The sequence below is a fragment of the Mandrillus leucophaeus genome, unplaced genomic scaffold, assembly GCF_000951045.1.
Source record: "Mandrillus leucophaeus isolate KB7577 unplaced genomic scaffold, Mleu.le_1.0 Scaffold937, whole genome shotgun sequence".
NCBI lineage: Eukaryota > Metazoa > Chordata > Mammalia > Primates > Cercopithecidae > Mandrillus > Mandrillus leucophaeus.
Genome location: NW_012110219.1, coordinates 565,115 through 591,057, shown reverse-complemented (window position 1 = coordinate 591,057; position 25,943 = coordinate 565,115). Strand labels below are relative to the sequence as shown.

General features: G+C 35.0%; 1 protein-coding gene across 3 annotated transcripts in view; it reads left to right on the top strand.

The window, feature by feature from the left end:
* DCAF8L2 (DDB1 and CUL4 associated factor 8-like 2) overlaps positions 1-25,943 on the top strand; it is a 162,375-nt gene that overhangs the window by 24,131 nt on the left and 112,301 nt on the right. For all 3 annotated transcript variants that reach the window (XM_011970236.1, XM_011970237.1, XM_011970238.1), the window contains exon 2: positions 17,029-17,150. The gene's annotated coding sequence lies outside the window, so the exon portion shown is untranslated. The remainder of the gene's footprint in view (positions 1-17,028; positions 17,151-25,943) is intronic.

Below are 25,943 nucleotides of genomic sequence, written 5' to 3'. Positions count from 1 at the left end.
GATTCTTCTCTCTTTTCTTCTTTATTAGTCTTGCTAGCAGTCTATCAATTTTGTTGATCTTTTCAAAAAACCAGCTCCTGGATTCATTGATTTTTTGAAGGGTTTTTTTGTGTCTCTATCTCCTTCAGTTCTGCTCTGATCTTAGCTATTTCTTGCCTTCTGCTAGCTTTTGAACGTGTTTGCTCTTGCTTCTCTAGTTCTTTTAATTGTGATGTTATGGTGTCGATTTTAGATCTTTCCTGCTTTCTCTTGTGGTCATTTAGTGCTATAAATTTCGCTCTACACATTGCTTTAAATGTGCCCCAGAGATTCTGGTAAGTTGCGTCTTTGTTCTCATCGGTTTCAAGATCATGTTTATTTCTGCCTTCGTTTTGTTATTTACCCAGTAGTCATTCAGGAGCAGGGTGTTCAGTTTCCATGTAGTCGTGCAGTTTTGGATGCATTTCTTAAGCCTGAGTTCTAATTTGATTGCACTGTGGTCTGAGAGACAGTTTGCTGTGATTTCCATTCTTTTACATATGCTGAAGAGTGCTTTACTTCCAACTATGTGGTCCATTTTGGAGTAAGTTCAGACCCTATAGGAAACGTTCCATACCCCAAGACACTGCTTTACCCCATATACACAATGATACAAAAGGCTGCTAGCTTTGAGTTAGGCCCGGAGCAAAGAAGTGTTCTGTAGCAAGTCTAAGTTATAATGTAAGCATCTCTGCATTTTTGGGTCATGTGGTTTGCTGGACCCAATGATGCTAGAGGTATCAGTGGTTGGGAAAGATGTGTGAGAGAGAAGGAAGACATGCCCCTTACCCAAAGGGGATTGAAGTGCTGTTACTCTAAAAAGGAAAAAATGAATGCTGGACATGAGAGGCCAAACAGATATCCAACTCATCCCTACTGTAGTCATTGCAGTTTTTTTGAAGAAGACTTCTGATTCTTGTTTTCCTTATAACTAAAAAAGGCAAACTTCTTTTGAATGAATACGTTTGAAGTTTAGAACACATTTGAACATAATGAATCAATATAACTTTATAAACATTTATAATTATAATCAATACATTTTAGAAACATGAAATACTAAAGAAGAAATGAATATATTCTTGAATACCTTCAAATTTTTGCTGTGTCAGAAGCCATAAATATTTTTGATTTTTTTTTTGCATTATGATTAAATGCAGAAGAAATAATAGTAGATTCTATCTCTATCTATCTATCTATCTATCTATCTATCTATCTATCTATCTATCTATATTTTCTAACTTGAAAAAGTGACCTGGAAATAGATTCACTGTTCAGCAAGTCTTTGCAATTTAAGAAGTCTGCATTATATGCTAACTCTTCAGTATAATTCTAATAAAAAGAAAACTTTGTTCATTACCAATGTTAAGCTTTTTCTAATTAACTCTGAACAGAATTGGTGAAACATAGATCAGAGAAGAATATTAAAATACTAAGTTCCTAATCACTTAAGTCGGCAATATTCAAAGATCTACAATGTCATTAAAACCTCTTAAAGTTTATGAACTTCAGAAATAAATAATAAAATAAATGGCACTAGAAACCTTTATTTTTCCTTCATATCTCACATGTGTGGCAGTGTTCTTTTTATATTTTTATTTTAAAAATAGAGAGGATAATAAGACAGATAGATGGAAGGTATATTAGATTAATGGAGTAAAGAATAGCAATATAACTAAGACATTCAAATTTTTTTCAGCTAGAATATTTTGTAAAACTAAACAGAATATCTTGTCAGTACTCTTTTTTTCCCCTCTTAGGGAGATAAATGGTTGAATTCTTGCTTTATATGATATTCTTCAAATAAAAAATACATATGAAATTTCTAGATTATTTTGTGGCTAATGACACTGTTGCTGTTATTTCCAGTATCATTGTATTATGGTATTCTCTCAGTTTTTTTTATGCTCTCCTCAGGTGTTGTGATACAGTGCTCTTTTTGGCCTTTCCAATAGTGAATAATCCTCTCTTAGAAAGTACATTAAGTTTTTTGACTTCCAAAATATCAACCATCAGTCATAACGCTATTATAATAAAAAATCAATTACCTAAAAATTGGAAACACAAGTCTCATACTCTCTATGGAATGAGAATTGGAATAATTAATTCTGATACCAAAAATGGTAGTAGCGGATTTTAAAAAATTATTATTCCAGTTATGGCTCGTTTATATTCAAAAAAGACCAATTCAATTGAAATTAATTTAAGCTGATAGGGGAATTTATTTATATATACAAAAGAATGTGGACCTGGGTTCAGTCATAACTAAACATAAAGCTTAAACAATGTCATTAGTTCTTCTTTCTCCCTCCAACTCTTGCCACTGCTTATCTTATTACATTGATTCTCTCTTAAGGAGGAAGGAATTGCTGCCCTAGACCCATAGTCTACAGATTAACATCCCCATCAGAGAGAGGATCTTTGTCTATGATATCTCTGGGGGAAATTGTCCCAGGGAAAAATGATCGAACACAGGATCTTGCAGCAATCACTGGCTCAATTCTTTTTGCCTAGAAAGTAGAGGAAGAAAATATTGGGGGCAGGATTAGTTGTATCAAAACCATATAAGATGGATTTTCCCAAGAGGGAAAATACATTCTCTTTGTGGAAAAAGTTATACATTGCATTTTGAATACACCATTCTATTTGTAAGCCATGGAACTACTCTACTGAGGTTTCAAGCTAGACTGATTAAATACATAGAAAGCAATAAATCTGGAGGGTTATTGGGTTAATATCACTCCCTCCTTTAATAGATTAGAAGAATGGTCCAAATAGTCTGAGTTAACTCATCAAAATAACAAGCTGCTACCAGTTATGGGGCTTCATGAACTCCTCATTTCTAAGAAGCCCATTTCCTTCACGAAGGAATTCCTCTGTTACTTAGTTACATAGATTTGCCCTGACCTTCATTATAAATATATAGATATTTAGAGGTTTGGGAGGAAGGTTACTCCTATCTAGTACATTGTGTTGTGTGTGGAGCTATGCTTAGCTTTCACTGTGGGATAGGTAGAGCTTAGGGAAATGTATGTGCTCTATCACTTCTCTGCTTGTAAGTTTTCTCCCAATAGACCCTGTTTTAAATCTATACCACTTGGTGTTCTGCCTGACATGTCTTAAACATTATCCTTCATGGAGTCTTAAAAGCTATGAAATGAATCATATGATTCAAGGATTTTTACATAGTAATCAACCTGGTTCCTTAATTTGCTTATTTAGGATCACAACATATTTAAGAAAATGAAAACATGTTGAAAAAGAATCTTCCATTATCTTACCTCTTTAATTATTATTATCCCTTTTTATAAGTTTCTATTTTTTATTACAAATGATCTACTGATATTCACATAGTCCCAAAATATCCAGTTGTCAGCTACCTAGTGATTAGTCAGTGCATTTGTTAACTGCTCACTTATTAGATATTTTTTATTTAGGGTATTTTTTTAAAAATTACTGCCTTTTATGATTTAGACAATAAATAAAGTGATCGCCACCCTTTATGGGACAGAGGAACTAAATAATTATGTCTAGAGATGTTTATTGAAAGTATAATGTTACTTCAATAATGTGGAATATAAATGGGCACTATTCCAAAAATAAAACAATTTTTAGTGTGCAACTTCTGTTATTATGGTTCTAACATATGGAAGCATTCTATGTTATAATATCATATGGCTTTGAAACTTCATAGAGGATGCTTAGGTATATTTTTCTATTCCATGACTGGTTGTAGAGAGTTATAAAGCTGCTAGAAAAACACAGGAGCTTAGAGAAAACTCAATAAAATATGCAAAATGAATTTGCAAAATAAAATTACAGAATTAACTTCAAAATGACATACATATAGTAAACATTTGAACAATATACAGTAGGATGAAAAACATTCATTTCCCATTTGTCACAGTGGAATGATAATCTAGATTTTTAAGAGAATGCACAAGAAAGCAGGCAGTTAGAAATAATTAGACAACATAACACAGGAAGAAATGCTGCATGGGGGTAACACACAGGTAAAAAGACAGTCTATTACAGTGGAAAAAAAATGGGGATTGGACTCAGGTTACTAGCTTGGGATTATAAATAGATTACTTATCCTCTTCAAAACACAGTTTTCTTCTTGGCAAAATGAAAATGAGGAAACATTCATAGACTTTTTAGGTGCATTAGACACAAGTAGCTATGGCATCTTTGTTCAGATTAGACATAGACACTTCTCCAGGTATGCACATCCCCATTGTCATTCATCTTGGAGTGCAGATGGAGCCTGTGTACTAATTAGAAAAGATGTTCCTTACTCCAGGCAGATGTAGCTCTGCCCCGTGAAGCAAATGACATTTAGAAGAGCTTGAAATTGATTTCAACCCCCATTTGCCCTCTTGGCTGGTTGTGTATGTGAAGTGATCAACTTGTTCAGAACTCAGTCCTCCTATGTATTGTAAGTTCTGTTAATACTAGTGGAAAAGTGAGAGGCAAATTAATAGTGATTGGATTTTAAGCTTTATTGATCACAGACCAAAAGTAGTAAAGCTTTGGGAAAAGGCTTAGTGTTTTTTAAAAAATAACAAAGACTATGAAAAATGTATGGCCTTGATGTTTCAACTTTTTTATAATTAAGCCCATCTCTTCTGGATTGGGATATAGCTTCAGGATATTATCTCTATCTCTATCTATCTATCTATCTATCTATCTATCTATCTATCTATCTATCTACTTACCTACCTATCCATCTACCTATATTCCACAAAAATTTTATTTGGAAAGCTATCTTTATGAGATATGAAACAATTTTAGGTAAGTGGTTTTGGTAGTAAGTCAAGAAAGTGTGACAATGCTTTGATGAATATAGCATAAGATTTCTTTATTCCAGGTTATCCTAGAGATCTTAATACTACAGCTACTGTAAATCTCCAAACAGGGATAAGCCTTACAGCATTTCCCTAAAATAATTTATGAATAGAAACCGTTTATCTATAAGTGAGGCCTCATCCAGAAAAGTACACAAATAGAAGATCAAACAAATAACAGATAGGAGGGAGGGAGGGAGAGAGAGAGAGAGAGAGAGAGAGATTTGTTACAGGGATCTGGGTTTCTCAATTGTGGAAACTGGGTAAACAGTCTTTTAAAGGTTCTCCCTCCACATCTGATGCTGGAGCATAAGCAGACCTGACACTTGAGCACAAGTTGGCGCAGAAGTCAGGAAAACTAAAGGAAAATTCAAAGAAGCTAGTGTAATTCAGGTCTAGACGCTGCTTCATGCTAATGAGATCAGTCAGCAGATCACTACATGTTATCTACAAAATGGCAGCTGCTTCCTTTCTACCTGCCAATAAAAAAGTTTGAGGAAATAATTCACTAGTAGCCTATTCAAATTCCTGAAAAACCAACTGTCTTAACTATGACTCAAAGTCCAGATGCAATAAAAGAAAGGATAACTTCTACTGCTTAAAATTTAAAAAACTGCATGATAAAAAAAGAAAAACACAGGTAAAGTAAAAAGAAGACTAAAATATCTGCAATACATGCTACAAATAAAGGGTTACTATCTTAATAAATAATCTAAAAGATGAAGTTTAACAACCTAAATAAACTTATGGAAAAATTGGCAAAAAGACATGAACAATTTTGAATTTTAAAACAATTTTAAAGAGATACAAAAACTGTCATTAAACTTATTAAAAGATTCTAAATTTCACTTATAATGAGGAAAATGTAAATTCAAGCTAATTGACAAAATTTCTCACATTATACATTGACAAACATTTGAGAGCTCATTATCACCCTCTGTTGGCAAGACTGCAGAGAACAGACACTCATATCTTGCTAATGGTACTACAGAATAGTACAATAGTATAATTATGGTTAAAAATTTGACAAAATTTAAAAAATGCTTTTGAACTTTGATTCAGTAGTACCACTTTCAAAAATATAGCCAGAGGATGCACTTCAAAAATATAATATCAAAAGGACAGGTAACAAAAGAATAAATAGACAAACTTTGTGGAAATTAAAAAATTTAGCATATCAATAAACAACATCAACAGAATAAAAAGGCACCCCAAAGAATGGGAGAAAATATTTTCAAACCATATATCTGATGAAAGATAATGTGAAAAAATGTGCAAAGGGATGAACAAATATTTCTCCAAAGAAAATATACAAATGGCCGGAAGTATACAAAACAATGCCCAACATCACAAATCATTAGGAAAATGCAAATTAAAACTACAATGACGTAATACTTCATGCTCATCAGGGTAGCTACTATAAAACAACAACAAGAAGAAATACCAAGTATTGGCAAGGCTGTGGAGAAATTGCAACACTTGTACATTTTTGGTGATAATGTAAAATGGTGTAATTGCTGTGGAAAACTGGTGTTCTTTCAAAAGTCAAAAATAAAATTGCTATATGATCCAGCAATTCCATTTCTAGATATATACCCCAAATAATTAAAAACAGGGCTTCAAAGAGCTATTTATGTACTCATTCTCATAGCAGCATTATTAACAACAGCTAAAATATGGAAGCAAATAAAATGTCCATGGATGAATGAATAGATAAGCAATATGTGACATATACATACAATAGTATATACAACCTTACAAAGGAAGGAAATTTTGTCATATGCTACAACATGGATGAACCTTGAAGACATGATAGTAAGTGGAACCAGTCACAAAAGTACTTATACTGTACTATTCTACTTATATGAGATATTTAAATTAATCACAATCATAGAGACAAAAAGTAGAATGGTGGTTGCCAGAGGCTGGGGAGAGGGGAGAATGGGGAATATTTTTTAATGTGTAGAGAGTAGAATGCTACAGAGTTTCAGTTTTACAAGATGAAAAGAGTTGTGGAGATCGATCGATGGTGATGATGGTTGCACAATGTTATTAATGTATTTAGTATTACTTAGCTCTACACTTAAATCGTTACGTTGTCTATACCAATAAATTGGAGAAGGAAAATAATTATTTGTTAAGATAGTAAATTTTATATTATGTGTATTTTAACATAACAAAAATAGGAAAAAAATAATAAGCAAGCAAAATCCTGATAACCTAATAGAAAACAGGAAAAAAAAAATTGAACCAACACTTTAAAGTCCTCCTCTCCGCCCACCACAGTAAAGGCAAAAAGTGGCCTATAGCCATATAAAATATGCTCAAATCATTAGTAATCAACAAAATACAGATTAAAATTATAGTAAGATATCACTAAAATTTAAGAAACACAAACATACATCCCCACACCCACACACAATACCAGGTGTAGGCTAGGATGTGTGCAATAAGAGTTCTATTAAGATGTTGGGGACAGGCACCGTGGCTGACATCTGTAATCCCAACACTTTGGGAGGCTGAGGCAGGAAGATAGCTTCCATCCAGAAGTTCGAGGCAAGCCTGGGCAACACAGTGATATCCTGTTTCTACAACAAATAAACAAAATTAGCCAGATGTGGTGGCAGATGCCTGTAGTCCCAGCTACTCAGGAGGCTGAGGTGGGAGGATCGCTTGAGCCTGGGAAGTCAAGGCTGCAGTGAGCTGAGGTTGCACCATGTAATCCAGCATGGGTGATAGAGTAAGGCCTTATTTCAAAAAAAAAAAAAAAGATGTTAGTAAGAATATATGTTTAAAGTACTTTGAAATAAAATTTGGTATTATCTACCAAAGTTGAAGACGTACATCACCTATTACTCAGAAATTCTACTTTTACATCTCTATTCAACAGAGTGTAGGCACTTGTGCACCAAGCAGCATGTATAAGAACATCATTAGCATCATTACATGTAATATCTCAAATTGGCAATAATCTCAAACTAATTTAAAAGTAAAATTGATAAATAAATTGTAGAAAGTCAGGCAATGACATGCTAGGAAACATTAACATAAGTGAATTAGTGCTACATTCGTATTTCCCACTAACATAATGCTGACTAGAACAACTTAGACACTTCTAGATTATTCCATTCAGGTAACATTAAAAAATCAGGTACACTTAAAAAATAATGTTTAACGATATGTACTGAGGAAATAAAACCACAAAGAAATGAAGGAAATAACTACCATACAATTCAGGTTATCTTTGGAAAAGAGAAATAGTGATTTTGACAGGGTGTATGGGAGTTATTTAGGTTGAAGACTTTATTTCTTACGCTTGAGGGTCATCAGGCAGAAATTCACTGTGTGAGAAAGGGCTGTACTGTACATTTCTACTTTGTGCATTTCCCCCATATATATTGTAGTCCACCACAAAATTTAATTAAAATGCAAAGTAATTGGTTAAAACATAATTCCGTAATACCTGGAATTGCTCTAATTACAAGGAAACACTTTTGCTTAAAAAAAGGAAGTTATAAATGTATTTGCTGGTGACAAGAGATAGACCTCAGTGACTGGTGGCTGTAAACTGAGCTCACTGCTGGAAACTTTTTGATCATAATATAGTCTACATTTCACACCACTTACTTTTGGGCTACCGGAAAGGGTTGGCTTGGTCACAGTAAGAAGAGAGAGTTTAATAGAACTGAGGATAGATTTCTCTCATTGCCCTTCAGGAAAAGAAAAAAAAAACTGAATAATCCTAGAATGTATAGTTTATTGTAAAAGATTGCTTGTTGTTAGGAAACATGATCCACACTGGAGAGGAAGTATGAATGTAGAGAAGGTGGAAAAGGCTGTATTAATTTACTGTAAATCTAAAAAGTCATACTGGAAATACTGCATAAATGTAAAAAAAACTGGACTGCTTTTAGTAAATATACCTGTTTTATTTTTAATACAGATGTATTACAAATCAAAAACCTGAAAGAGAAGTTTTTGAGGGTTTTTCAATGGAAAACATTGATAACAACAAGGTTTTAAATATAAATGAAAAGGGTAAAAAATTGGGAAAGTTTTATGGTGCAACTTTCTACTTACTGCCTATAAGAAAAAAATCAATACTGGCAAAGAAAACCAAATAAATTTATATTAAAAAAAAAAGATTGCATAGCAGCCCGAGTATGATTTATTTCATGATGAATTGGACACCATTTTTAAAAAAGAGCAAGATACACCTCTCACAACCTCCAAGAAAATAGCAATGCAGATTTAAACGTGTATGAATGGAAAGAATTAGATTTCCTTTCACACCAATTTTGTTTGAGGTCTGCCAATTAGATAAAGGTCCAAGTACTAAAGCTACAACATTGAAATTGCTTCCTAAAATAAAGGAAGAAAATACTTTCACAAATTTCTTAATGTTCCTCAAGTACCTCCTACTAGGTATTTTCTATGTGCATTTACTTATCTCATTCAATATGCATGATCAATCAATGGAATTGGAATTATTTTCCAAGATTTACAGTTAAAGATATTGAAACTCAGAGTACATGTATTTTCTCTAGTTACATACTAAGGAATTAGAATTGTCAGAGTTTAGACATAGTTCTTCTGACCCTAAGACCAATTATTTTTGTGCCTACCTGCAACTTTTAGATACCATACTAATACCAGGGATTATCAGTCACAGTAGAGTCAGGAAAAGAGAACTCATGTCAAGTACTTCAACAAAGGGAGTTTCATAGGGGAAGGTAGTACCAAATTGTTAGAAGACCTCACAGAATAACAGGGTGAGGGAAGATAGCCCAGAGGTTATCAAATGCAAGAAGTTGCTTCCATTACTAGGGTTGGAGAGACAATAGAAGGAACATTCCATGCTCATGGATAGGAAGGATGAATGTTTTAAAATGTCCATACCTCCCAAAGCAATTTACCGAGTAAATGCTATTGCTATCACTACCAAGAACATTCTTCACAGAATTAGAAAAAAAACAAAAACAAAAACGACTCTAAAACTCATATGGAATCAAAAAAGAGCCTTAATAGCAGTCCTAAGAAAAATGAAGAAAACCAGAGGCATCACCTTACCCAACTTCAAACTATACTAGAAGTCTACAATAACCAAAACAGCATGTTTGGTTACAATAACCAAAACAGCATGTTTGGTTACAATAACCAAAACAGCATGGTACAAAAACAGACACATAGACCAGTAGAATCGAATAGAGAACCCAGAAATAAATCTGGACACCTACAACCATCTAATCTTTGACAGACTTGACAAAAATAAGCAATGGGGAAAGAGCTCCCTACTCAATAAATGGTGCTGGGATAACTGACTAGCCATATGCAGAAAATTGAAATTGATCCCTTCCTTGCACCACATACAAAAATCAACTCAAGATGGATTAAAGGCTTAAATGTAAAACCTAAAACTAAAAAACCCTGGAAGATAACCTAGGAAATACCATTCTGGATATAGGCCCTGGCAAAGATTTCTGATAAAGATGCCAAAAGCAATTGTGACAAAAAGAAAAATTGGCAAATGGAATCTAATTAAACTAAAGGGCTTCTGCACAGTAAAAGAAACTATCGACAGAGCAGACAACCTACAGAATGAGAGAAAAAATTTGCAAGCTATGCATCAAACAAAGGTCTAATATCCAGAATCTATAAAGAATTTAAACAAACTAATGAGCAAAAAACAGAAAACCCCATTAAATAGTGGGCAAATGACGTGAACAGATATTTTTCAAAAGAAGGCATTCAGGTGGCCAACAAGCATATGAAAAAGTGCTCAACATCATTACTCACTAGAGAAATGCAAATCAAAACCACAATGAGATACCATCTCACACCAGTCAGAATGGCTATTATTAAAAAGTCAAAAAATAGCAGATGCTGGTGAGGTTGTAGAGAAAATGGAATGCTTATTCCATTATTTCCACCACTGCTGGTAGGAATGTAAATAAATTCAGCCACTGTGGAAAGCAGTTTGGGAATTTATCAAAGAACTTAAAACAGAACTACCATTTGACCCAGCTATCTGATTATTGAGTATGTACCCAAAGGAATATAAATTGTTCTATCATAAAGACCCATGCACATGTTAGTTCAGTGCAGCACTGTTTACAACAGCAAAGACACAGAATCAACCTAAATGCCCATTAACAGTAGACTGGATAAAGAAAATGTGGTACATATACACCATGGAATACTATGCAGCCATAAAAAGAATGAGCTCATGTTTTTTTTGCAGCAACATGGGTGCAGGGAGGCTATTATCCTAAGTAAACTAACCCAGGAAGAGAAAACCAAATACCACATGTTCTTACAAGTGGGAGCCAAGCACTGAGTACACATGAACACAAAAAAGGAACAACAGACATCTGAGCCTATTTGTGAGTGGAGGGTTGAGAGGAGGGTGAGGACCAAAAACTGCCTATCCGGTACTATGCTTATTACCAGGGTGGCAAAACAATCTGTATGCCAAACCCCTGTGATACACAATTTGCCTATATAACAATCGTGTGCATGTACCCCTGAACCTAAAATAAAAGTTAAAAAAACAATAACTCGAAAAATAAATAAATAAATAAAAGAGAAGGAGCTGATGTTACTAGAGCCCAAGATCTGAGTTCCCTTCACAGGAGCTGAAAACTTAAAAGAAGGGCTTTTTGAGGGAGCAGCAGGAGTGGCTACCAAGGTGAATCTGGAGACATGAAGTGCTCATCTGACAGGAGCTAGAATCATAGAAGGAGCTGCAAGATGGGAGCTGGGACCTCAGAGGAAGGTGCTGCCTTGTGGGCTCTGCAACCACAGAATTGCTATAGACACTGATAGAGATACCTCCAGAAGCTGAGACAAAGGCTTACCCTGGCTTCTCACCTCCAGTCTCCAGCCAGTGCCTCCCTGTTAGGTGAGCCCAAAAGAAGCAATTTGACAGGGATCTGGGAATGTAGTTTGCAGGAGTCATCCTTCTGTGATCTGTAGTTTAGGGCATAGCACATGAAAGGAAGGGGAGGTGGATCTCAGAGTAAAGAGGAAAATGATCAAACCACAAAGCTAGTTTTCTAGGTCACATCAAATTATCCCAGCCCCAAAAGATGATGATGAGTAAAAATTACCTAAAGTATCTAAACAGACTAATGTTAGAATAATTAACTTGATATGTCATATTTTTATTTGTTTCTCATGAAAATAAGTCACCATGTAACTTGAATAAATACACACTTGTTTCATTTATCAAGAAGTCTAAATAAGTAACACTGTATACAAAGGATGAGAAAGCAAGCTGAAATGTAGGAGGCAAAGAAAGATTCCTGCTATCATATAGGTTTGATTTAAAGGCAAAAAGTAGATAAATGTGAATAAGAGTCTAAAAATAAGTCTATATCTTAGTCTTGGCCATTAAAGCTTATAAGGGACATAAATTTGAATGATAATTCCAATTGTTAGTTTTGTTAATGTCTGAATAGAGCTTTCAGAAATCAATTCTTTTGTTATGTAAAGTAGCAGCTTATAATTAGGGAAGGGGGAATTCACATTTGAAACAAAAGAATTGATTTCTAATTCTAGGTGGTGGAAAAAAATAGACAGCACCAAGAAATGTAAGGCCAAAAAAAAAAAAAAAAAAGCTGTGAAAGATAAGTGCAAAAGAAATGGGAAAAATGCAGACTGGTATTTCATTAGAATACATAAGTAGTAAGAAGCTTGTGTTTTCTGTCTTATCATTTTTCTATAATTATCCAAGCCTATAAAATCTAGAAAGAGGAATATTAGGCACATCCGGCAAGCATTTAATATATTATGTTCATGAAAAGTACCTAGCCAGTGCTATCCAATAGAATTTTCTGGCATAGTGAAATAGTTCTGTTTTTTCTTTTAAAAACAGCTTTACTGAAGTATAATTGATATGCAAATGACTGCACATGTATAATGTGCAAAATTTGATGAGTTTGGACATATGCAGACACCTATGATCCCATCACCACAGTCAAGGTAATAGACATATTCAACACCTCCCAAAGTTTTGTTGCATCCCTTTGTGTGTGTTTGATTGGTTGATTATTGTTTTTGTTGTGTGTGTGTGTGTGTATGTGTGTGTGTGTATGCGTGTGTGTGTTAAGAATACATAACACAGGCCGGGCATGGTGTCTCATGCCTTTAATCCCAGCACTTTGGAAGGCTGAGCCAGACAGATCACGAGGTCAGGAGATTGTTGAAACCCTGTCTCTACCAAAAATACAAAAATTAGGGGGCGTGGTGGCACGTGCCTGTAATCCCAGCTACTCGGGAGGCTGAGGCAGGAGAATCACCTGAACCAGGGAATCGGAGGTTTCAGTGAGCTGAGATCGTGCCACTGCACTCTAGTCTGGCGACAGAGTGAGACTCCATCTAAAAAAAATAAAAAATAAAACAAAAACAAAAACAAAAAAACCAACAACGAATACGTAACATGAGATCTACTCTCTTAAATTTTAGTACAAAATACCATGTTGTTAACTATAGGCACTATGTTGTACAGCAGATCTCCAGAACTTATTCATATAGCATAACGTACTTTATACCCATTGAACGACTCTCAATTTCCTCCACCTTCCAACTCTGCCAATCACTATTGTATACTTTTCCTTCCATGAATTTGACTGTTATAGATACCTCATATAAGTGAAATCATGCAGTATTTGTCCTATGGCTGGCTTATTTCACTTAGCATATTGTCCTTTAGGTTCCTGCATGATCTAGCAAATGAAAGGATTTTTCTTTTTTAAAAGCTGAATAATATTCCACTAGATATGTAAGCCACATTTTCTTTATCCATTCATGAGTTGATGCCTACTTGAGTTTTTTCCATATATGGGCTATTTGAAATAATGCTGCAATGAACATGGGAATGCAAATATCTCTTAGAGATACGAATTTTATTTCCTTTGTGTATATACACATAAGTGGGATTGCTGGATCATGTGATAGTTCTATTTTTTAATTTTGAGGAAGCTCCATACTTTTTTCCATTATGACTGTACCAATATACACTCCCACCCACGGTGTATAATGGTTCTGTTTTCTCCTTACCCTTGCCAACACTTGTTGGCTCTTGTCTTTTTGATAGTAGCTGTCCTATCATGTGTGAAGTGATAGATCTCATTGTAGCTTTGATTTGCATTTCCCTAATGATTAATGATGTTGATTACCTTCTCATATGCCTGTTGGCCATCTGTATGTCTTTTTTGGAGAAATATATTTTCAAGACTTTAGCCCATTTTTAAACTGGGTTGTTTGTTGTTGTTGCAGTCGAATTGTATGAGTTTATTATATATTTTAGATATTAATCCCTTGTCAGATATACAGTTGACAAATTTTTTCCCATTCTGTAGACTTTTCATTCTGCTGATCATTTCTGTGCAGAAGCTTTTTAGATTAATGTAGGCCCACTTGTCTATTTTTCGTTTTGTTGCCTGTGCTTTGAGTGTCATAGCCAATAATTTATTGCCATGACAAATGTACAGCAGCTCTTCTCCTGTTTTCTTCTAGGAGTTTTGCATTTTCAGCTCTTACATTTCAGTATTTCTTTTTAAGCTGATTTTAATGTATGCTTTAAAGTAGAGGTTAAATTTCTTTCTCTTTCTTTCTTTTTTCTTTCTCTTTCTTTCCTTCTTCCTTTCTTTCCCTCTTTCTTTCTCTTTTGCTCTGTCTCTTTTTCCCTCCTTTCCTCCCTCCCTCTCTCCCTTCCTTCCTTCCTTCCTTCCTTCCTTCCTTCCTTCCTTCCTTCCTTCCTCCCTTCCTTCCTTCCTTCCTTTTCTCTCTCTCTCTCTTTCTTTTCTTTTTCACGTCAATATCCAGTTTCCACAATACCATTTGATGAAAAGACTATCCTTTCCCCATTGTGCATTATTGGCACCCTTGTCAAAGATCACTTGACTATATGCATTGGATTATTTCTGGGCTTTTTATTCTGTTCCATTGGTCTGTATGTCTGTTTTATGACAGAACAAAACTGTTTTGATTACTGTAGCTTTATAATATATTTTGAAATCAGGAAGTATTATGCTTCCTACTTTATTCCTTCTCAAGATTATTTTAGTTATTCTGTGTCTTTTATCACTCCATATGAATTTTAGGATTGTTTTTCCTATGTCTGTAAAAAATGCCATTGGAATTTTGACAGGGGTAGCACTGACTCTGTAGGCCACTGGGTAGTATGAACATTTTAACATTAATTATTCCAATCCATTAAAATAGGATATATTCCCATTTACTTGTTTCCTATAAATTTTTTTTTTTATCAATCTTTTGTAGTTTTCAGTGCATGAGTCTTTCATATCCTTGGTTAAGTTTACTCCTAAGTATTTTATTTTCTTTTATGCTCTTGTAAAAGGGAATGTTTTCTTAATATCCTTTTTGGACAGTTCATTGTCAGTGTGTAAAAAGCTGATCTTTCTCTGTTGATTTTGTAGTCTGCAAATTTACTGAATTTAAAAACTAGTTCTAATATTTTTCTGTGGAGTCTAGGGTTTTCTATATATAGGATCATAACATCTGAAAACAGAAATAATTTTACTTCTTTCTTTATTATTAGGATTATTGGTAAATTTCTATATACATACAACCTGCCATGACTTAATTATGAAGACATAAAAACCTTTACAGAATAACAATGAGTAAGGAGGTTGAATCAGTAATCCAAGCCTCTGAACAAAGAAAAGCCCCTGACCAGATGGCTTTACTAGTGAATTATACCAGACATTTAAAGAAGAATTAATGCCAGTTCTTGTCAAACACTTCAAAAATGCTGAAGAGAGGGGGAGACTGCCAAACTCATTTTATGATACCATCATTACATAATTCCAAAGCCAGACAAAGATACTACAAGAAGAGAAAATTACAGGCTAATATCCCTGATGAATATATATTCAAAAATCCTCAAAAAATACTAGCAAACAAAATTTAATAGTACATTAAAAATATTATGCACTATGATCAAGTGGGATTTATTCATCATAGTCCATTCAAATTGCTATAACAAAATACCATAGGTTGAGTGGCTTATAAAAAATGGAAATTAATTTCTTACAGTTCTGGAGGCTAGGAAGTCCAAGCTCAAGGCACCAGCAGATTCTATGCCTGGTGAGGCCCCGTTTTCCAATTTAGAGATGGTCATCTTATTGCTGCCTCACCACTTGGCAGAAGGAGCAAGAGAGGTCTCTGGTGTCTCTTTTATAAGGGCACTAATCACACTCATGAGAGCTCCACTCTCATAACCTAATCACATCCCAAACACCCTCTTTCAAATACCATGACATTGTGGATTAGGTTTCAACATATGAAATTTGGGGAGTGGAGGACACAAACATTAGTCTATTGCATCATCCTTGGGGTTCCAAGGATGGTTCAATATATGCAGATCAATGAATGTGATACCCAATATTAACAAAAGTAATACTAAAAATCACATGATCTTTTTAATAGAAGTAGAAAAAGCATTCGAAATAATTGAACATTATTTCATGATAAAACTAATCAACAAACTAGGTATAGAATTATGTACTTCAACATAATAAAAGCCATAGATGACAAGCTGAAATCTAACATTACACTTAATGGTGAAAAGTTGTAAGTTTTTCCTGTAAAATAAGGAAGAAGACAAGGATGCTAACTTTCACCATTTCTATTCAACATAGTACTGGAAGTTCCAACCAGAGCAATTTAGGCAAGGTAAAGAAATAAAATGAATTAAAATGTTATTTTTCTGTGTCTGTTCCATCTAATGCATAGTCATTAGCCACATGTGGCTACAAAGCAAGTGAAATATGGCTATTTTGACTGAGGAACTAAATTTTTATTTTTATTTGGTTTCACTTAATTTTCATTTAAATTTAAATAGCCAAATGTGGCCAGTGGACACATTTTTAGGACACAGACTATATGTATTATTCAACCTTGGAAGAAAGATATCTTCTTCCCACAATGAATAACTTAAAGTAGGACAGTTGTGTAGCACTGAGAATGTGACTCCTTCCTACTAATCAGAATAGCTGAATTATCCCTACAGTGGTTATAGCCAGCTTTCCCAAATATTCATGTACCCTTTAAATTCACAGTAAACTATTTCTTCATTTTTAGTGTAAGCAATTATTGGTATATACTTCCCTCTCAGAACTACCTTTTCTGTGTCCCACAGGTTTTGGTCTACTGAGCCTGAGGCCACTGGTGTCAGCCTGGTGGTAGTGCAGCTCATCTGATGCCTGGGGCTGCAGGATCCTAGCGAGTTCCTGTGACAGATCTTGGGAAACCCAATCTCAGGTAAAGCCTGGAGTCTGGGGTCATAGGGGCCTACCCAGTACTGGGTTTTAATGGGGCACACCCAGTGCTAGACCTCACAGAAAAGTGCTCGCTTCCCTCTTCTTCCTTCAAGCAGAAAGTTTCTCCCTCCATGTTGTGCTGCCTGGGGTTGGGGGAAGGGTGGAGTGGGTAATGTTAGATTTCCCTCCCTACTCTTCTTAATTGTGTCTTTTAAAAATGTATGTGCTATACCCAGGTGCTGTAATCTCTTCCTTGGTTTCCCAAGCTCTTGTAAAGGTATTTTTATGCATAAATAATTGTTCAAATGGAAGATTTTTTCAGAAACAAGTGCAGGAAAGTCCTATTCTGCCATTTTTGCTGATATCCCTCCCAGTATGGTCCATTTAAAACAGAAATCACATCATGTCTGTCTGCTCAAAACTCTCCAGCATTTTATTCAGAGCAGGTCAAGGTTTACCATGGCCTGCAAGACCCTATTTGGTTTGCATCCCCTAATTCTCTGATTTCATCTTTTGTCTACTCCTTGTTCACTCTGTCCCAGGCACATTGGCTGTTGCTCACAAACAGGCATTTTAGGGTCTTTGCACTTATGTCTTGCCTGAGGGTCTTTGCACTAGCTATTTCCTCTGCCTAGAACATCCTTACACAAGAGTATTGTGTACTTCCCTGATGTCTTTCTCCTATCCTTCGTGTCTTTGCTCAAGTCCCACCTCCCCAAAGATGCCTACTCCTGACCACTGTATTTAATACTGTACCTTGTTCCCAGCACACCCAACTCTCCTAATTTCCCTAACTCTGCTCTATTTGGTTTCTTTTTTTACTACAGCAGTCATCAGTTGTAACATGCTAGATCATTTATTTATTTACTATATGTATTTTTCAGTGTCTACCTTCTCTCAGTAGAATGTCAGCTCCAGGAAGGCAGTTTTTTTCACTGATATATCCCAAACACCTTGAAGGGGTCCTAACGTACAATAAACACTTTATAAAAGCATATTGAAAACATTAGCCAATGTTTGTTAATGAAGTCCATATATCTATGATGTAAAAGTGTATATGTATACATATGCATATATATGTATAGAATGGTTTTAATGAGTTAAATTCTGTGAGTAAACATACTTGATTGTTAGTGTAACATGAAAATTGCAAAGTCAGAATTTTCTAAATGAAAGACCATAAACTTCTATAGTAAATGTTAATTTGTTTCAAAGTATTTTAATAGTGATATAAAATCCTAGATGTGTTCAATTGGGCTGAAATAATGATATTAGAGAAAAATTATAATTTTCTTGATGCTCAAGCCCTTCCATCTTTAATTTTAATACTTACGGCACTTCATTAAAATGCAGGCTGTATTTAATTTTCCAGGAAATTTTACAGTGTAAAAGAAGAATGTATATTCAAAGCAATTTCCAGTCAAACTAGTTGAAACTTTTAGAATCTAAGCCAATAGAGCCTGTGCCTTTTCTAGATGTGAGACTGTTCTTGGCATGTTTGCAGAGGTCAGTGTAGCTTCTGAGCTACCTTTAACCCTTGCTCAGTGTGCCTGTTTCCTAAGCCCTTTATCACACTCTGTACCCTTTCCAAATTGCCAATATCAATTTCAAAGCCCCAAGGCAGACATAATATTCTCATAATATCTGACCACTGCTAACAGCTGTGGGAAGAAAACTTGCTGTTTTTAGAGCCTCTGCTTCAGTGTACGTATCCCATTTTCATCTCTCGTTTCTTAAAAGAATTATATTGCTGACAAATTTAACTTTGAGCCCATAATAAATCTTGGAAATTTTTTCTGGCAACTGCTTCAAAGCTGGTTATTTCTGATTGTGTAGTCATGGAAATCATGTTTTATCCTTAAAATGATCCTACACTTATCAATGTTAAAATTAGCATATTTTTCTCCCTTTCTGCTGGTGAAGGTCAATTTTCCCTCTTGTTTTATTGGAGAGGCTGTTTGACAACCTTGTCAAAGCTAGTATTTCCATCAAAATTTGATGAATCGACTATATCCCATCTCTATATCCACATAAATATAAACTGTTTGAGGACAAGTTTATATCCCATTCAGTTTTGTATTTTCTACAGAATTTAGCACATAATATGTGTTCCATTCCACATATTATATGCTAGCACTAACATAGTCTGGTCCTTCATTATCTCTTAACTGGATTAGAGTTATAATGTCCTAACTTGTCTCTCCACCTCTGGTTTCTTCAAAAGTTACTTGGGCTACAGATATAGTAAATTACTTGTAAGTAGTCTGGATATAACCTGTTCTGTCTACCCATACACATGCTACTCCCTCTCCCTGAAATGTCTTTCACCTTCATCTGCCTGGCTCAATCCTAAATATCCTTCCAGATTCAGTTCATATGTTACCTCCTTTGCAAAGGCATTTCTGATGCCTCAGAGTAGCCTTGTGGTTATGGGCTCAGACTCTGAAACCAGGTTGTTGGAGTTGGCTTATTTTGCCTCTTACTAGTTGCATATCCTCAGGAAAGTTACTTAACCTCTCTGTGCCTTGGTTTCCTTAACTGTAAAGAAAATAGCAACATCTTCATAGGATTGTTGTGATAATCAAATAAATTGATAGACACTGAGCATGCTTAATCCAAAAATCTGAAACCTGAAATGTTTCAAAATCTGAAACTTTTTGAGTGCTAACAAGACATCACAAGTGGAAAATTCTACACCTGACCTCAGGTGATGGGTCACAGTGAAAATGCAGTGAAAACTTTGTTTCATGCAAGAAATTAATTCAAAATATTGCATAAATTTACCTTCAGACTACATGTATAAGGTGTATACTAAACATAAATGAATTTTTTGTTTAGAATAGGGTGCCATCCCCAAGATATCTCATTATGTATACCTAAATATTCCAAAATCCAAATAAAATCTGAAATTTGAAACATTTCTGGTCTCAAGCATTTCACATAAGGGATACACAAACTATGTGTGTATATATATGTATATATATATACACACACACACACACGCACACACATATATACACACACACACATCTATCTATCTATCCATCTATCTATCTATCTATCTATCTATCTATCTATCTATCTATCTATCTATCTAGAGAGCGCTTAGAATAGTACCTGTTTCATAGTAAGCATGCAGGAAATGTTAGCTCTTATGAGTAGTGTAATAGATATACTGACATTATTATTTTTATTGTAACTGTAGTCCCTTAAGCAGAGTTATTACATAATTTTTATCATTGCTGTTTAACATTGATTTTTAATTATTTTTACCTTGTGACCATACTGTGAGTTGACTGAGTACAGATACTTTTACTTAGTCAACTGCTGGACCTAGTACAGTGTTTAATATTCAATAGGGCAAAATAAATATTATTTGGAGTGACTGACTAAATAAGCTGAAATATCTTCTCAATGAAACTATCAACATTTATAATGAGTAGTTCCTAATACCCGCCCAAGGAATTTCATGATGAGTTTAAAGTATCATACCTAAATAGCTGTGTTGATAGTCATCATCCATCAGTACCAGGACCAGTAGCATTCACTGTACTCAATTTAATATTTTCCTCAAAACCAACCTTACTAAATAAAATGCTGTTAAGATTTGAGGAGGCCCAGACACAAAAGAATCAAGTAATTCTTTTCATTGTCATAAAAGTATTCAAGAATATAACAGACAGCTTTCTTCTGGCCAATTCAACATTTGCTCCCACTAGCCATTCTACTTCCAGGTTTAACACAAGAAAAAGAAAATGCTTCAATTATCAGTAATTCAAATTGAAAGTGACACTTTTTGAAGTATTATTTTAATATTCTTGGACAATAGTCAACACCTAATGTATGAAAGCAATTTCCTTTTTCTTCTTTTTTTCTTTTCTTTATTTATTGTTGTTGTGTGTGTATGTGAGATGGAGTTTTTCTCTTGTTGCCCAGGCTGGAGTGCAATGGCGCGATCTCGGCTCACTGCAACCTCCACCTCCCAGGTTCAGGAGATTCTCCTGCCTCAGCCTCCCAAATAGCTGGGATTACAGGCAACTGCCACCATGCCCAACTAATTTTTTGTATTTTTAGTAGAGACAGGGTTTCACCATGTTGGTCAGGCTGGTCTTGAACTCCTGACCTCAGGTGATCCACCTGCCCACCTCAGCCTCCCAAAGTGCTGGGATTACAGACTTGAGCCACCGCGCCCAGCCAGCAATTTCTATTAATGCCAATAAAAGCTCATAGTGTTTGATATAATTTATTTTCTTAATGAGCTATGTTGCATGAAAACCCTAGTGCTGAAATAAATTCCTTTAGGCACCTGGGCCTTACATGGTCCAATCTTCATGTTTAGAATCAACATATTCCTCTGAGCTCTAAAGCATTTATTTTATAACAATTTATTATTAAACCCATTTCATTATAACCTAAAGTCTACTACAATTGCATTTTAAATCAATCACTAACATTTAACTATCTATCAGTACATTACTTCAAATTGATCCAAAGATAGAAAGAATTAAAAACTGTGTTTATTCATTCATTTATGTAACTCCCTAGAAAATCAGACATGTTTTGTGCTAAACTTGAACAAGGAAGTGTGTATCCCCAGGATGTAATGGCTGTTGCATTGGTTCTAATATTAAGGAAAAGGGACTGAAAACTAGATATAAGGAGCCAGGTATATCAGGTGGTCTGAATGCATCTCAAACCTGAATCCATCTCTATTTAATTCTGGAAAATTAAATATAGAAGAATTTTATTGGAAGAATATTACTAGTAGCTCAAAGAGTTGAGGGGAGAGCCAGAGAATCAGGCCCAGGAAATAAGAAGGAACTAAAGAGTTGAGTAATGTTGCAGAAAAAAGAATCTTATTTACAAATGTATCTGCTGCCACTGTCCACAATCTCCTCCATGACACACAGGCACCATAGCTAGATGCAGGAAAGCAAATCATAAAATCATTTTCCTTTAGGTCACTAGGCTAAAATAGAGAATCCTTGATGATAATATCTGGGTGTTGATTTCCATGCTCTGGCCACCAGGAGACGAGAAGAGGACAGATTTTACCTTTGAGCACCTGTCATTGGGAGATGCACTATCACCTACTGAGAACCTCAGTTTAAAGGTTCTCCAAAATTAGAAAGCCACTTCACTTTCTGAGCAGCCAAAAATGACATCTGTACATTCTCAAAGTCCCAGTAACATTGTTTGAGTCATATGTAGAGCTTCACCTACAGCCTGTCTCCTCCTGAAAAATCTGATTACATGGCTTATTAAATTAACCTTTTGGTTTAAGCCAGTGTGTTTCAGGTTTATCTGTTATGTCCTATGGAGTTCCTACCACCAGCACTCAGGACTTCTGAAATTTTCTCCATTGTGGCATCCCTGTTTCAGGGATCTCCAGATCACACCAGCTTAACTTTGAGAAGTGGGTTTGTAGCTTTTAATTTTCTAGTATGGTTACCACTACCCAAATATATACTCTTACCCAATCAGATTGTCTGCTTGACTGAATTTCGACATGTCACTATGTGGGTTTTCCATTAGAATGTTCTTTCCACCTTTGGGCACATGCCAACCAGGACCAGCACACAACTTCAGATGGCATCGTTCATTGCATCCAGCTCAAGCCATGGAGTACATAGCCCATAAAACTGGCTGAACATGGCAGCTTCTTCAAATTTGAGTATTGTTTGGATTATCTTTACTCGGGCTTCATTCAGAAATTATTTAGTGCAGCTTACAAAAATCTGTAAAATTAAATTAAAAATGAAATAAAATCACTTATGAATAAAAGGAGGCTCAAAATTTAAAGAAAAGAAATAACTCGCTCATAACATAGAGTCATACTTTTGTTCTCAACTTTCTAGCAGCCAACCTGCAAAGAGGAAGTATTTGTTTATCCAGGTAATATTCCCCATACATCAAAAACAATATAATTGCTTAGGGAAGCACAACTATTAATGAAATTCAAACCAGACACGATCCTCTCAAAGTTAGCTCAGATTCTCAGAGAAGTAGACACTAAGACAGGATTAAGCAAAGCAAGATTTATTGGGGAAAAATGGATATGAAGGAAAGGAGGAGGGAGCTATCAGACCACAATGCAATTTCAACACCATGAAGGAGAGATGGAAGGAAGAAAGGTTAGGTAGGAAGTCTTAGATTGCATGGTAATTTAAGGAGAGTATTAGCAAGGCTGATGAGGAATCCTTGAGCCAAAGTTGCTCACTAGAGAAGTCTTGTATCTTACTGGAATATCCCTGCTTTAGTACCCTGGTACATACCATCATTGGCTAGGAAGAGCCTGTGGAAAGTATGGTAATGGACTCAGAGCTCAACAGCTGGAGTCATTGATCAATTATGCTCCCCATAGTGGAAGATCTGAGAGCAACATTTTCATGGCTGCCACACTCCCACACTCATTTTGGTGATTGTGAAAAGATGACTACTAAATGTAATTGATTTACTTGAATCGAGCCTGGAACTTTATGTACCTTGGAAACTGACACTTCCCAATTATTTTAACCTTCATAGCCAGCTGGATTTGACCTTACTCAGATTATGCTGGCTATGAGCTTTATAAATCTTGAAATATGAGAATCCATGCCCCATGGAACTGGTGTTCTAGTGAAGGTTATAGACATGTCAGGAATGAAATATAATACAAGGTGAAGGAAATGTGTGTTTAATAAAGGTATAAACAATGTATTGTGGAGGGGCAGGGAGAAATGAGATATTTCAGTTTTCAATGCACAAGTGGCTTTACAGATGAACAGTTAAGAATAGCCCAATCATTTGCATTTATTGTTTTAAATAATGAGGGCTAATACATTAATGTAGATCTGTAGGTCTCAAACTTTAGTGCACATCAGAATCATCTGGAGGACTCACTAAAACACAGATTATTGAATCCACCCCCACCCAAAGAGTTTCTGATTCAATATATCTGGGGATGGAGCCTGAGAATGCATAACTTTAACAAGTCCCCAGGTGCTGCTAATGGTGGTCTGAGTAGCACTATAGGAGAACCAAGTGAGTAAAACAAAAACTCTGTTTTTGGAATATGAGTTACCCAAAGAATTACTCTCATACTTCTCTCTCCATAATTAGCCTTGAACTTACATCATTACAGGATCTCTGTTAATTATATATGTACAATGGAGTACTATTCAGCCATAAAAATAATGACATCCAGTCATTTCAACAACATGGATGGAACTGAAGATCATGTTAAGTGTAATAAGCCAGGCACAGAAAGACAAACATTGCATGTTGTCACTTATGTGTGGGATCTAAACATCAAAACAACTGAACTCACGGACGTAGAGAGTAGAAGGATAATTACCAGAGGCTGGGAAGAGTAGTGAGGGGCTGGTAGGGAGGTAGGGATTGTTAATGGGTCCAAAAAGTAGAAAGAATGAATGAGACCTATTTGATAGCACAACAGGGCGACTATAGTTAATAATAACTTAATTGTACATTTTAAAATCACTTAACGGGTGTAATTGGATTGCTTGTAACTCAAAGGATAAATGCTTGAGGGAATGAATACCCCATTCTCCATGATGTGCTTATTTCACATTGCATGCCTGTACCTACTAAGTATCTACAACTATATATATATATATATATATATATATATTTACAGGTTACATAGTAGCTTTGGTATCAAGCAAGTGTGGGTTCCAGATTGGGACTCTTGGGCTTGTTTTGTTGTTATTAATTTTTTTAATTCATTACCTCTCCCATCCCCGGCACTTTGCAACCACTCATCAATTTTCTGTCGCTGTACTTTTACCTCTTCCAGAGTGTTATATAAATGGATCCATACAGTGTGTAGATTTGGGAGTCTGGCTTCTTTCACTTACATACATTTGGCATTTATCCATGTTTATGTGTATGAACAAGTATTTTATTCATTTGTATTGCTGAGCAGTATTTCACTGTAAGTATACTACACTAGTTTAGCCATTCATCAGTTGAAGGATATCATCATCATTTCCCAATTTTGGCATTTATGAATACAGCTGCTATTAATATTCAAGAATATAATCATTTCACTTAGGTAAATCCTAATAGTGGGATTTCTGGGTCATGTGGCAAGTGTGTATTTAACTTTATAAAAAACTGCTAAACTATTTTCCAAATTGGTTGTATCATTTCACATTTCCACAGCAATGTATGAGAGATCCAGTTGCTCTACATCTTTGTCTGCCCTTCATATTTTCAGTTAATTTGTTTTATTTTAGCCATTTTAATATGTAGTGGTATTTTACCAAAAAAATACATGTATAAGTATTTCCTTATCATTTTAATTTGAATTTCTCTAATGACTAATGATGCTCATATACATCTTGTTTGGTGAAATTTTGCTTTGGGGTTTCTAGTAGAGATGACTTATAACAGTCTGCCTTCAATTAATGTTATATTACTTCATTTATAGAAGGACTTGAAAATAGTACAATTTATTTCCATTTTCCCTGCCTTTGTGCTATTGTCATATAGTTTATTTCCATAGCTGTTATAGATAACACAATTTTTAATTATTTTTATTTGAAGATTTGATTATCTTTTAAAGCACTTCAGAATATAAGGAAACATCATTTTGTATTTACTCACATACTTAACCATTTCCGGTTTCTTCACTCCTTTGTGTAGATGCAGATTTTTATCTGTTAACATTTCCTTCTACCTAAAGGATTTCATTTAAAATTGCACATCTACTGGTGATGAAGTCTTTCACTTCTTGTATATTGGAATAAGCTTTTATTTCACTTTTATTTTTGAATTTTTTTTTTTTTTT